The sequence below is a fragment of the Salvelinus fontinalis genome, chromosome 1, assembly GCF_029448725.1.
Source record: "Salvelinus fontinalis isolate EN_2023a chromosome 1, ASM2944872v1, whole genome shotgun sequence".
Lineage (NCBI taxonomy): Eukaryota > Metazoa > Chordata > Actinopteri > Salmoniformes > Salmonidae > Salvelinus > Salvelinus fontinalis.
Genome location: NC_074665.1, coordinates 11606941 through 11620581, shown reverse-complemented (window position 1 = coordinate 11620581; position 13641 = coordinate 11606941). Strand labels below are relative to the sequence as shown.

Here is a 13641-nt window from a genome sequence, read left to right as displayed (position 1 = left end):
TTAGCTAGGCTAGGGGTTAGTGGTTATGGTTAGGGGAAGGGTTATATTACATGCTAAGTAGTTGCAAAGTAGCTAAAAAGTTCTAAGTAGTTGCAAAGTTGCTAATTAGCTAAAATTATAAAGTTGTCAATGATGTGATTCGAACACGCAACCTTTGGGTCTTCCCCAACTAACCTCCTTCATTTTGTTTTTGGCTTAAATATCCTTATTTCTTATGTACAACGTAACATATCATACTCATTTGAGTGTCACAGATTTACATTTACCATGTTACGTCTAGTTTTGAGGCCAGGCTGCTGTACTGCAATTCACTCCGGATTTCTCCCTGACCACAATGGCTGCCATTTTCCTCCCATTCTGTAACTTTGAGGGTTTATGACATAGCCCTTATAATTTAATAGGATCTCACAGAAATATGTATATATATTTTATTGCTTGTGTTCTGAATGGGACACGATTTTCTTTTTACCTAAACATGCGAACACCATCAGATAGAATTCATAGCAATCAGTGCACAAATTTGATGAAATATAACAGAACAGATAATATGGAATGACATTCACTCTCACGGGATGGGTTGCCAAAAATAACTAACTGAGAGCCACACTCCCAATAAGCCACAAATGTGACTGCATTGAGGTACATTTCACTGTGCTTCTATGGCTATATGCACCATGCCACTGCCTATTTCATTTGTTCAATTAGCAAACAATTCAGCTCATAATTCAGTGCCTTTATCAGTCAACATATCTATAATGTAGCTTCACTTCGCTTTAAAATGCTACATTTTCTCTCAGCCTCATGGCAAAATGTGTACAATAGCAGGAAGTTTCTGGCCCACCCAAATGTTTGCAGGCCCACCCATCAACACGTTTCTGGCTACGCCACTGAATCACGGTCATAGGCTCAATGGGAAATCAATGTGAAAGTAGAGGAAGGAGAAAAAAGGCAGGAATGTTCAGTTGCTCTGTATTTGATTTTAAGGTTCAGAAAGGAAGCAGAGGAAGGGAATGACATAAGTCACCTGGTAAGAGATTAGAAAGATATCTACAGTATAAGTTAAATATAAGATAATATACAGTTAGTGAGTTATCCTTTCTAATAAACAATGTCCTTATATAGCATTGGCTCATGGTATGTCGATATCAATATTTTCCCCTCACTGCTATGGGCATTAATGGCACGCCCTGTTTCCTGTGACAGACCTGGGAGGTGAACACTCAACTCAGAATGAGGGACGTTGAACATGAGGCTTTTACTGAGTTGGCCACTGACCTTAGTCAGGCCATTGACTCACTTGACTTTACTGCTGATCTCTCCTACCTGTGAGTCACATTCACTCTTTATGTTACAGTTGTTTGGTCTATGTATTATTCTATCCATCCACTGATGCTAAATTAAATGACTAGTGCAGGGGCCGATATCAATCTTCATTTACTGTATGTAGCACATTTCTTACAGAGGACGCGTTTCAAAGTGCATAAAAGTGTTTCCTCTGTCTCTCTGGCTTGTATATTTTAGAAACCCTGAGGTCTGCGATGAGGTTGTAAGAGCTCTAAAGAGCATTTCCCAGAGCCTGGCCTTCCAGCCGTACGCCAAGCTGTGCTGTCCCTCTAAGGTGGTGGTGGACATCGTGTCCAGGCTGCTCCAGGCCCTCTGGTCCTGCCAGATGGAAAGCCCCTGTGACCGGTCCTCCATGGCCCTGAGCGACATGAGTGTCACCATAGTGCTGGCAGTAGTGGATAACCTCTCTAGAGTTCTGAAGGCTCCTCCTGTCGCTCAAGTCTACTACTCCCGTTCCACTGGTGTCAGGATGGTCCACTCACTCAACCGTAAGATCCAGTGCCTAAGCAGCCCTGAGGACCTTAGGAGAGCTCTTTTCACCCAAAGTTCCACCCTGATCAGCACCATCATTGAAGCTGTGAGCACCAAAGTCCAGAGGCTGTTTGAAGCTCCTGCTGACCACATTCCATTAAGCTCTATCCGCATCTGGCTATCAGAGCCCAAGGCGAGCGAGGTTCGTCCAAAGTGCCCTGACCAGCTAGTAATCTCCTCGGAGCTCCTGAGGAACATCATTGGTATGATAGTTTATGTAGTCTTCCAAGGCCACCTAGAGGAAGACATCAACCTTCATTACTGGCCCCTCATAAACGACATAATCCACCAGCTGTCACTGTGTGGGGTTAAAGTCACAAAGAAAGGGGGCAAGGCCAACTGGCATATTGGCTGGTACCAGATCCTTGAGATGGTGACAAACATCCATACTCATCTTCACCACTATACTGGCACAGAGCTGGTACTTAAGATTGCAACATCTGCCAGGGCCACCATGCTAACGAGGCACATGGTTCACCATGTGGTGGAGGAGCTGGTAAAGCTGAAGGACGTGGATGAAGGGACACCAGCTTCAGGGAGCAGTGAGGTAAGCAATGATTACAAGTCTTTATCTTTATGAAAGTCCACTCATACAAAGCATTTTTTGTTGTTGTTGTTGGTGAAAAGAAGATTTGTAATGTCGCAAATATTACGAGAAATATGATGTCCTTGTTGCTTTCAGTCTGTGGACATGAACCTGGCAATCACCGAGCACATTGTCCCTAACCTTGTCAAAGTGGTGGATTGGCTTCAACCCCTGGCCACTACCCCCATGGTGGACATCACAGCACCCCTAATCACTAACCCCGTCAAAGTGGACAACATCACAACAACCATGACCACTATTCCAGTTGACCTCCAGTCAGGTGAGTTAAATTGACACGGATCACTTTGACAGGTTATCATGTCTTACTGTAATATAACTCATTAGCTAATGTTTTGTAACTAGACAGTTTTGTAAAAAGTTGTATTTGTATGAGATTGATCTTCTCCTTCTAATTTCAAGGGAATGTGGTGGTAAAACACTCAGCACCCTGCATTCCACCTGTAGGCTTTGCCCCAGCACCATGCATATTACCCCCAGGCTTTGCCACTGCATCCTGCCCCCCACCACCAGGCTTTGCCCTTCTATCCTGCCCCCCACCACCAGGCTTTGCCCTTCTATCACGCCCCCCACCACCAGGCTTTGCCCTTCTATCCTGCCCCCCACCACCAGGCTTTGCCCCTCTATCATGCCCCCCACCACCAGCCTTTGCCCTTCTATCATGCATCCCACCACCAGGCTTTGCCCTTCTATCCTGCCCCCCACCACCAGGCTTTGCCCCTCTATCCTGCCCCCCACCACCAGGCTTTGCCCCTCTATCATGCCCCCCACCACCAGCCTTTGCCCTTCTATCATGCCCCCCACCACCAGGCTTTGCCCCTCTATCATGCATCCCACCACCAGGCTTTGCCCTTCTATCCTGCCCCCCACCACCAGGCTTTGCCCCTCTATCATGCATCCCACCACCAGGCTTTGCCCTTCTATCCTGCCCCCCACCACCAGGCTTTGCCCCTCTATCCTGGCCCCCACCACCAGGCTTTGCCCCTCTATCCTGCCCCCCACCACCAGGCTTTGCCCTTCTATCCTGCCCCCCACCACCAGGATTTGCCCAGGCAACATGCCCCCCACCACCATGCCTTGCCCCTCTATCCTGCCCCCCAATACCAGACTTTGCCCTTCTATCCTGTCCCCCACCACCAGGATTTGCCCAGGCATCATTCCCCCCACCACCTGGCTTTGCCATTCCATCCTGCCCCCCACCACCAGGCTTTGCCCCTCTATCCTGCCCCCCACCACCAGGCTTTGCCCCTCTATCCTGCCCCCCACCACCAGGCTTTGCCCCTCTATCCTGCCCCCCACCACCAGGATTTGCCCAGGCATCATGCCCCCCACCACCAGGCTTTACCCTTCTATCCTGCCCCCTACCACCAGGCTTTGCCCAGGCATCCTGTCCCCCACAATCACGCTTTATCCCGGCTTCATGCCCCCCACCACCAGGCTTTGCCACGGCACACTGCACCCCAACACCAGATTTTGCCCCAGCACCCGGTAATCCACCCCCAGGCTTTGCCCTGGCAACCTGCACCTCGTCGCCAAGCTTTGCCGCTAATGCCATGCAGGGCTTTGGCACGGAAGTCATCCTGAAACAAATGGTCCTGCTATTCTTGGAGAGGCTCCCTCCTGCGTCAGAGGACCTTGAGTCAGAGTTCCTGACTATCACCGATCGTATCTGCACGCTGTTTCAAAACATCACTGCCAGATTCCGCAACATCGTTAATGAGGAGCTGGAGAAGTGTACTGACTCTGACAGTAAGAAGTACTGGGCTTACACCTTCTACTGGGAGTACATGAAGAGGTACCCATCATCCCAGTGCCTGGGGATTGAAGCCTTCACATGTGATGAGGAGAGATGTTTAGTGGTGGCCAAATTGTTTGCAAAGAAGATGTTCCCCAATATGCTCCCCTCAGCAGCAGACTTCGACGAGGCTGAAGATTCAGGCATCAATGGAGTAAGCGATGATTTCAAGTGTTTATCCTTATGAAAGTCCACTCATTAAATTATCTCTGATAAAAATACAAATAAATGTCAATGTTGGGAAAAAGGAGATATGAAATGTAGCAAATATTCTGTTAAATATTGTGTCCTTGTTGCTTTCAGTCTGTGGACTTGAACCTGGCAATCCCAGAGACCCCTAACCCTGTCAAAGTGGTAGACATCACAACACCCCTGACCACTAATCCAGTCAACCTTGAGGTTTTGGATGAAACACTTGTCCTTCAATCAGGTGAGTTACACTGTCACAATCACTTTGACAGGTGATCATTTTTCACTGTAGTGTAACTTACTGGCTAAAGTTTTATAACTAGACAGTTTGGTAATTAAGTTAAAGACGTTCTCCAGAGATTGTTGAACTTTCCCCGTTAAAAAGCGATATCCCAAGTCTAAATCCAGTAAAGTACACACACTAAAGCAGTGGTCACCAACCGGCCAATCGCAATCGACTGGTCGATCTCCAAGGCATTTCTAGTCAATCACCAAACATGTATGAAAAAAACCCAACAATAAAGCCTTCAAGTTTTTATGTAAGACTGATCTTCACTTTGTCCGCCACCAACAGGCTTTGCCACGGCACCTTGCACCCCAACACCAGATTTTGCCCCAGCACCCTGCAATCCACCCCCAGGCTTTGCCCTGGCAACCTGCACCTTGTCGCCAAACTTTGCCGCTAATGCCATGCAGGGCTTTGGCACGGAAGTCATCCTGAAACAAATGGTCCTGCTTTTCTTGGAGAGGCTCCCTCCTGCGTCAGAGGACCTTGAGTCAGAGTTCCTGACTATCACCGATCGTATCTGCACGCTGTTTCAGAGCATCACTGCCAGATTCCGCAACATCGTTAATGAGGAGCTGGAGAAGTGTACCGACTCTGACAGTAAGAAGTACTGGGCTTACACCTTCTACTGGGAGTACATGAATAGGTACCCATCATCCCAGTGCCTGGGGATTGAAGCCTTCACATGTGATGAGGAGAGATGTTTAGTGGTGGCCAAATTGTTTGCAAAGAAGATGTGCCCCAAGATGCTCCCCTCAGCAGCAGACTTCGACGAGGCTGAAGATTCAGGCATCAATGGAGTAAGCGATGATTTCAAGTGGTTATCTTTATGAAAGTCCACTCATTAAATTAACTCTGATAAAAATACAAATAAATGTCAATGTTGGGAAAAAGGAGATATGAAATGTAGCAAATGTTCTGTTAAATATTGTGTCCTTGTTGCTTTCAGTCTGTGGACTTGAACCTAGCAATCCCAGAGACCCCTAACCCTGTCAAAGTGGTAGACATCACAACACCCCTGACCACTAATCCAGTCAACCTTGAGGTTTTGGATGAAACACTTGTCCTTCAGTCAGGTGAGTTACACTGTCACAATCACTTTGACAGGTGATCATTTTTCACTGTCGTGTAACTTACTGGCTAAAGTTTTATAACTAGACAGTTTGGTAATTAAGTTAAAGACGTCCTCCAGAGATTGTTGAACTTTTCCTGATGAAAAGCGCTATCCTAAATATAAGTCCAGTAAAGTACACACACTAAAGCAGTGGTCACCAACCGGCCAATCACTATTGACTGGTCGATCTCCAAGGCATTTCTAGTCGATCATCAAACATTTATGTAAAAAAGCCTACAATAAAACCTTAAGTTCCTATTTTTTGTATTACGTTCACGCTGTTGGTTGTAGGTGCACTTGATTCAGCAGCCCTAGCACCGGGAAGGTATAGTGTTCCCATTTTGAACCATTTCTTGTGTCTGAAAGTAGAACTCCGCCTACCCGGCAGGCGCAGAGAGTAAATCAACTGCACCTACTGTATAGGCCTACCGCTGGCCAATCAGATAGCCTGCACATTTTCCTGTGAATTATGATGTGAATTATTATGTTCACTCAGCTGTGCCTCCCAAATAATACAACAAATTATCTAATTACCAGTGTTATCATATATCCAAAAATATATATATTATTTAAACACATGGTCTGAAAAGATCAACATTGGCAGGCCAATCCAAGCGTAGCCAATATGCAGTGATAATGTATTGGGCCTATAGCCTACTGAACAAACCTCATTGCTACAGAACAGTTTTGAAATAGTTAATGTTGCATAGGTTAACTTTTTTTAAAGTCATGTTCAAAAAAAATCTGAGCGCTACATCTGGACTTGCATCTTGACTCAGAAAGTGATCTTGACTCAGAAAGTGATCTTGACTCAGAAAGTGATCTTGACTCAGAAAGTGATTTTGACTCAGAAAAGGTTGGTGACTACTGCTCTCAAGGGGAAAATTATAAGTTTTGACCAAAATACAGTTTATTAGAGACAACTGCCAACTTCAAGGAGCAGGCCATTCAGGTGTCATTGGCCTCCCCCTTGCTTAACGAACAACAAAAAAGCAATATAGAACATAATAGAAACGTCCCACCCCCACACTTGTGCTATGTCATGACATACCTAGACTACCTGTTGAGAGGTGACTTTTGTTAAGCACATCAGGTGTTAACTGAGGTGAAAAGGACACTAGAGTGCAACTTCAAGTTTTTATGTAAGATTGATCTTAATTGTGTCCGCCACCACCAGGCTTGGCACCGGCACCCTGCATTCCACCCTCAGGATTTGACCTGACAACCTTCACCGCATCGCCAAGCTTCGCCGCTAATGCCATGCCAGGCTTTGGCACGAAAATCATCCCTAAACACATGGTCATGCTATTCTTGGAGAGGCTCCCTCCTGCATCAGAGGACCTTGAGTCAGAGTTCCTCACTATCACCGATCGTATCTGCACACTGTTTCCGAGCATCACTTCCAGATTCCGCAACATCGTTAATGAGGAGGTGGAGAAGAGTACCGACTCTGACAGTAAGCAGTACTGGGCTTACACCTTCTACTGGGAGTACATGAAGAGGTACCCATCATCCCAGTGCCTGGGGATTGAAGCCTTCATATGTGATGAGGAGAGATGTTTAGTGGTGGCCAACTTGTTTGCAAAGAAGATGTGCCCCAAGATGCTCCTCTCAGCAGCAGACGTCGACGAGGCTGAAGATTCAGGAAGCAATGGAGTAAGCAATGATTTCAAGTGTTTATCTTATTAACGTCCACTCATTCAGTTATGTCTGATCCAAAAATGTATTGTTGTCAATATTGTTAATGACACATTTAAAAAGTACATCTGCAATGTTGCAAATGTTATGTTAAATAATAAATATTAATATTATTATTAAATATTACATATTTTTGCTTTCAGTCTGTGGACATGAACCTGGCAATCGCCGACGAATTTGTCCCTAACCCTGTCAAGGTGTTGGAGTTGCTTCGACCCCTGTCACTGCCAGACATCAAAAAGCCCTTGACCACTATCCATGACAAAGTGCTGGACAACCTCACAACACCCCTGGTTGATGCCCCAGTTAAGGTGGACAACATCACAACACCCCTGGTTGATGCCCCAGTTAAGGTGGACAACATCACAACAACCCTGGTTGATGCCCCAGTTAAGGTGGACAACATCACAACACCCCTGGTTGATGCCCCAGTTAAGGTGGACAACATCACAACACCCCTGGTTGATGCCCCAGTTAAGGTGGACAACATCACAACACCCCTGGTTAATGCCCCAGTTAAGATGGACAACATCACAACACCCCTGGTTGATGCCCCAGTTAAGGTGGACAACATTACAACACCCCTGGTTGATGCCCCAGTTAAGGTGGACAACATCACAACACCCCTGGTTGATGCCCCAGTTAAGGTGGACAACATCACAACACCCCTGGTTGATGCCCCAGTTAAGGTGGACAACATCACAACACCCCTGGTTGATGCCCCAGTTAAGGTGGACAACATCACAACACCCCTGGTTGATGCCCCAGTTAAGATGGACAACATCACAACACCCCTGGTTGATGCCCCAGTTAAGGTGGACAACATCACAACACCCCTGGTTGATGTCCCAGTTAAGGTGGACAACATCACAACACCCCTGGTTGATGCCCCAGTTAAGGTGGACAACATCACAACACCCCTGGTTGATGCCCCAGTTAAGGTGGACAACATCACAACACCCCTGGTTGATGCCCCAGTTAAGGTGGACAACATCACAACACCCCTGGTTGATGTCCCAGTTAAGGTGGACAACATCACAACACCCCTGGTTGATGCCCAAGTTAAGGTGGACAACATCACAACACCACTGGTTGATGCCCCAGTTAAGGTGGACAACATCACAACACCCCTGGTTGATGCCCCAGTTAAGGTGGACAACATCACAACACCCCTGGCCACTAATCCAGTCAACCTTAAGGTTACGGATGAACCAGTTGACCTCCAGTCAGGTGAGTTACATTAACACAGATCACTTTGACAGGTTATCATTTCCTTCTGTAATATAAGGTATTAGCTAATGTTTTATTTTAACATGACAGTTTTGTAACTAACTCATTTGTAACTAATTTAAGCTATTGTGATTGATCTTTTCCTTCTCATTTCCAGAAGATGTTGTGGTCATTAAACCAAAGAAAAGCAGAGTCGTGAGATTCTTCCGTCGACTTTTCTGCTGCATTTACGAAGATGATTTGATGGTGTGAACCTGACCAGCTTTTCAGCAGATGACTTCAGCTCACACACAAACACACGGGCACGCACACACACACGTTTACGCATACGCATACGCACGCACGCACGCACACACACACACACACACACACACACACACACACACACACACACACACACACACACACACACACACACACACACACACACACACACACACACACACACACACACACACACACACACACCACAGTTGTTGTTTTGCATGTTAAATATTTCTCTATACTTTTTTCCTCATTAAATATTTTATTATGTCTTCATTCAATGACTATTTTTACTATTTACAGTAGCAATCGATTTGTATTGATATTTTTTGTAACTATTTACAGTTTCAATTCACATTTCATCACAAACTTAAATTACTAATTATTTATGCATCAACATGTATTGAACATGTGTAAGCCTGAGTTTCCTAGTTTAATAACTGTATTTCTTCGGTTTTCCAGCAGATAGCAGTCTTGTCTAATATCTGAAGTCATGTATGTTACAGTAATTCTGATGACCTTGTGTCTTGGTATATGTTTTTAGTCATTATCATGTACTACAAGAAATACTACATTGAATCTAAATATATATATATATATATATATATATATATATATATATATATATATATATATATATATATATATATATATATATATATATATATATATATATATATATATATATATATATATATATATATACGTTGACAAGCATGACCACAGTACAAAGAACAATGGTCTTTATGTATATGCTATTAAACTAGTAGTCTGAAAGATAGGGCCATATCCAATAATATCTTTCTTTCTTTGATTGCAAAAATCTCTATGGGTAATCAACAGGGGTCCCTGTTGGAATAGATAGATTAGGGAAACCAAAGAAAGCTTTACAGTTGACTTTGCAGCAGGTATCTGGTTCATTTCAGTTCCAAATGATTTTGATCGCCATGCCTCTCCCAACATGCTTGGAGAGGTAGAAAGTTTTAAGTTCCTCGGTGTACACATCACGGACAAACTGAATTGGTCCACCCACACAGACAGCGTGGTGAAGAAGGCGCAGTAGCGCCTCTTCAACCTCAGGAGGCTGAAGAAATTTGGCTTGTCAACAAAAGCACTCACAAACTTTTACAGATGTACAATCGAGAGCACCGTGTCCGGCTGTATCACCGCCTGGTACGGCAACTGCTCCGCCCACAACCGTAAGGCTCTCCAGAGGGTAGTGAGGTCTGCACAACGCATCACCGGAGGCAAACTACCTGCCCTCCAGGACACCTACACCACCCGATGTCACAGGAAGGCCAAAAAGATCATCAAGGACAACAACCACCCGAGCCACTGCCTGTTGACCCGGCTATCATCCAGAAGGCGAGGTCAGTACAGGTGCATCAAAGCTGGGACCGAGAGACTGAAAAATAGCTTCTACAGCTTCTATCTCAAGGCCATCAGATTGTTAAACAGTCATCACTAACATTGAGCGGCTGCTGCCAACATACTGACTCATCTCTAGCCACTTTAATAATGAAAAATGTATGTATTAAGTGTATCACTAGCCACTTTAAACAATGCCACTTTATATAAAGTTTAAATACCCTATATTACTCATCTCATATGTACATTATATACTGTACTCTATACCATCTACTGCATCTTGCCTATGCCGTTTGGCCATCGCTCATTCATATTTTTTTATGTACATATTCTTATTCATTCCTTTACACTTGTGTGTATAAGGTAGGTGTTGTGAAATTGTTTGGTTAGATTACGTGTTAGAAACTACTACACGGTCGGAACTAGAAGCACAAGCATTTCGCTACACTCGCATTAACATCTGCTAACCATGTGTATGTGACAAATACAATTTGATTTGAACTCATTAAAATCTTTGAAATTGTTACATGTTGCGTTTATATTTTTGTTCAATATATACATATATTTATACATATAAAACCACATTTTTACCTCAGTAATTGACAAATTACAATGTCATACTTATGAATAATCACAGCATGTGAGAGTGATAACTCATGTTCATATGTGTTTTATGCCTATCACTGACTATCAGTGTAAAACAGGTAATACACAGACACCAATCTAATCAAACAGTATTAGACCATGAGGTTCCCTGCTGTTTAATCCCTATCCATTTCAATGTAGGTGTCAGTTGAGTGCACTGAAAATCACCAGCTGTGTGTACTATAATCTCCCTACACCCAGTCTGGACCAATACCAATCTGTGTTCATTTAAATAGCAGAGAACAAGAGGGTCAGTGTTTGTTTCTGGTCAGAGCAGAGGTGCACCAGACTAGGATTGAGTGGGTCCCCTCACATGAGAGATCAGAGAAAACAAAGAGACTGTGGAAGACAAAGAAACGGATAAAGAACAAAGGAGGAATCGAGCAAAATAGAGCAACGGACAGAGAGGGAAGAAACAGAGAGAAAAATAGAGAACAACGATCCCGAAACACAGGAGAGATGGGCAACACCAAAAGTGTCTCCCTGTCCAAGGATCTCCTAGAGGAGCTGAAACTGAACACCAAGTACAGCGAGGAGCAGCTATGTACCGGGTACCTAGAACTTACAATTCTGGTCAAAAGAAATACACTTTATAGAGAGAAGGGTGTCATTTGAGACGTAGCTACTGTTTGAGACATCTTCATTTCATCCTCTATAGGTACCAGACCTTCCTGAGGGAGTGTCCCAGTGGGCGAATCAGCAAGCAGCAGTTTGAGGCCATCTACATCAAATTCTTCCCCGACGCAGACCCCAAGGCTTATGCACGCCACGTCTTCAGGAGCTTCGATTCCAACAGGTGATGGATGATATGATCATTACAACGTTCCTGCTGATTTGCACTGCTCTGCATAATTAGTACTTGTGGGATATAGAAACAGAGTAATTGAATGATATTGAACCCTGCAGTGATGGGATGCTGGACTTTAAGGAGTACATCATGGCCCTGCACTTGACCTCCTCTGGGAGGACCATACAGAAACTGGAGTGGGCGTTCAACCTGTACGACGTCGACCACAACGGAAGCATAACCAAGAAGGAGATCCAGGAGATGGTCGAGGTCAGTTGTAGAGTCATTGTGAAATAGATGTGATGAAATAGGTGTAAGAGATGAGATGTGGTCACATCATGTTTTGCGTGCTGCTCAAATCTCTATAATGATGAAAGAAACTTTCTGTTTATAGTCGATATTCAACATGATCTCCAAAGAGGACCAGAAGAATCTTCCTGATGATGAGAACACACCAGAGAAGAGAGCTGATAAAAATCTGGGATTTCTTCGGCAAGAAAGAAAATGGTAAGCCTTGTTTTCATGTTTAAGAACCACTCAAAGAATAGTTCATGAAAATCATACATATATTGTACATTGTATTTTGATGAATGCATTTTGAGCTTATGTGCAATGAGCATTGTAAATATATCTATTATTGTATCTGTTATGTGTTCTGTCCTTTCAGATAAGCTAACAGAGGAGGAGTTTATCCAGGGAGTGATGGACAACAAGAACATCCTCAGACTGGTGCAGTTTGACCAGCCACAGAAGGTACAGGAGAGACTGAATGAGATGAAACATTAGCTGCTGACTACGCCATCTTTTTAACGTGTTTTTCACTTCAACTTTATATTTCCACGTTAGTCTCACTGGGACAAAATATTCACATCAAGAATGACCTGAAGCTTGCAATTTTTGTTGTTAAGTTTGTAACATAGCACTTGTTCAAGTGTGTCGTTGGAACGGCACGTTTATGTGTGTCACGTTCCTGACCTGTTTTCTCTTGTTTTGTATTTATTTAGAATGGTCAGGGCGTGAGTTGGGTGGGTTGTCTATGTGTGATTTTCTATGTTGCGATTTTGTGTTCGGCCTGGTATGATTCTCAATCAGAGGCAGCTGTCAATCGTTGTCGGGGTTCTCAATCAAAGGGAGCCAGGGTTTCACGTGTGTTTTGTGGGTGTTTGTTCCTGTGTCAGTGTTTGTGCCACACAGGACTGTTTCGGTTTTGTCACGTTTGTTGGTTGTTTTGTATTTTGAAGTGTTTTGTTGACTTTCATTAAATAATGAACACTAACCACTCTGCGTTTTGGTCCACTCCTTCTGTCAGCGAGGACAGCCGCGTACAGAAACACCCACCACCAAAGAACCAAGCAGATTGGAAAAGGGCAGCGACAGCAGCAGCAGCAGCGCAAAAGGGAGAATTGGACATGGGAGGACGTTTTGTACGGCAAGGGTTGCTACACATGGGAGGAGATCCTGGCTGGAAAGGATCGCCTCCCATGGGAACAGCTGGAGGCAGCTCGGAGAGCAGAGGCAACCGGAGAGAGGAACCGGCGGTATGAAGGTACGCGGCTAGCACGGAAGCCCGAGAGTCAGACCCAAACATTTCTTGGGGGGGGGGGGGGGGGTGGCACACGCGGAGTGTGGCAAAGCCGGGTAGGATACCTGAGCCAACTCCCCGCGCTTACCGTGGAGTGAGAGGGCGTCGTACTGGTCAGACACCGTGTTATGCGGTAAAGCGCACGGTGTCCCCAGTACGCATGCTTAGTCCAGTGCGGGCTATTCCACCTTGCCGCACTGGTAG

At 44.7% G+C, this 13641-nt stretch overlaps 1 pseudogene; it reads left to right on the top strand.

Moving 5' to 3' along the window:
- Positions 1-11330: 11330 nt before the first annotated feature.
- On the top strand, positions 11331-12791 carry LOC129849064 (recoverin-like; annotated as a pseudogene).
- The last annotated feature ends 850 nt before the right edge of the window (positions 12792-13641 follow it).